This window comes from Gekko japonicus, unplaced genomic scaffold (assembly GCF_001447785.1).
Source record: "Gekko japonicus isolate JY-2015 unplaced genomic scaffold, Gekko_japonicus_V1.1 scaffold5115, whole genome shotgun sequence".
Taxonomy (NCBI): Eukaryota; Metazoa; Chordata; class Lepidosauria; order Squamata; family Gekkonidae; genus Gekko; species Gekko japonicus.
In genome coordinates, this window is record NW_015173843.1 from 46,930 (window position 1) to 48,457 (window position 1,528).

Sequence of the window (1,528 nt, forward strand, 5' to 3'; positions counted from 1 at the left end):
TAAGACTGTGCAAGAGGAGCTCATTAGAAACAGCTGTTGGAAGCAGAGGCCCATTCCTGCAGCAGCCCCCCTCCCCGCGGGGGCCTGGAATGCCTGCCCCAGTCCGGGCAGCCAGTCAGGTTTCTCCCTACTATTTCCCCGCCGCTCTCCTAGACGGGACAAATCTGCTCGAGGCGGGTTCGGCCCCCAGAGGTGGCCACGAGGGCTGCTGAGTCGGGTTACAAACGCTCAAGTGCAAAGCCTTACGACTGCAAAAGGCTCACTGGAAGAGCAAACCCTTTTTTTTCTGCTGGGGAAGAACAGAAGAATGTTGAGCTTTGCAAGGCCTGCTCCAAAAGTAGGTTGTGCTGCATGAACGAGACTCCTGAAGAAGACCAACATCATTCTATTAGGGTCCCCACACAACACCCCAGATATCCTGTCAACCCCCTTAAACGGGGGACGGGGAACCAACCCAAACCCTGTTCCAGCCTCGCCTGCTGTGGGTTAAACTATACTCCAGTGTGGGATAGTGGTGGGAGTGTCAGCCTATGATCTGGGAGACCCAGATTCAAATTCCCCCCCACTACCATGGAATATTGCTGCGTGCCCGTGGGTTAGTCACAGGCATCCAACCTAACCTTCCTCACAAGTAAATCCAGGTGGTCGGCCGTGTTGGTCTGAAGCAGTAGAACAAATTTATAAAGTCCAGTGGCACCTTTAAGACCAACAAGGTTTTATTCAAGGTAGGGGGTGTGCAAAAAAACCCCCAAAAACCTGGCCCAATTCGGCTGAATGGGGCAGAATCAATTTCGGCTAGCAGAAAGACTCCCGCCTGCCAATTTCGGCAGTACCAGCCAATTCAGGAGTCTTTTGGCCAGCCGAATGTCAATTTAGGCCCCATGAAGTCAATGGCAAAAACACAGGGTATATTCTGGGGGCTGGAGGGGAGGGGGAGAAACTCCAAACTCGCAGGATAGCTGCTGGACCCTCTCCCCAAAATACCCACCAAGTGTCTAGAACATTTGACCAGGGGGTCCAGTTCTATAGGCCCCCACACAGGTTGCCCCCATCCCCTCGACAGCCAAGCACCAGATCTCTTTATTGCGCTCTGGCAGCCCCACGGTGATCCAGGAAAAAGCAGTTAAATACTGCTTGACACGCAATAAGAACATAAGAGAAGCCCATGTTGGATCAGGCCAATGGCCCAGCCAGTCCAACACTGTGTCACATAGTGGCCAAAAATACCAGGTGCCAGCAGGAGGTCCAGCAGTGCCCCCCCCCCAAGAACCAAGAATACAGAGCATCACCTGCCCCAGACTGAGAGTCCCTATCTATACCTTGTGGCTAATGGCCACTGATGGACCCCCTGCTCCATATGTTTATCCAATTCCCTCTTATAAGAACATAAGAGAAGCCAATGTTGGATCAGGCCAATGGCCCATCCAGTCCAACACTTGGTATCACACTGTGGCCAAAAATACCAGGTGACACCAGGAGGTCCAGCAGTGGGACCCCCCCCCCCCCCGCCCCCCCAAAATACAGACCC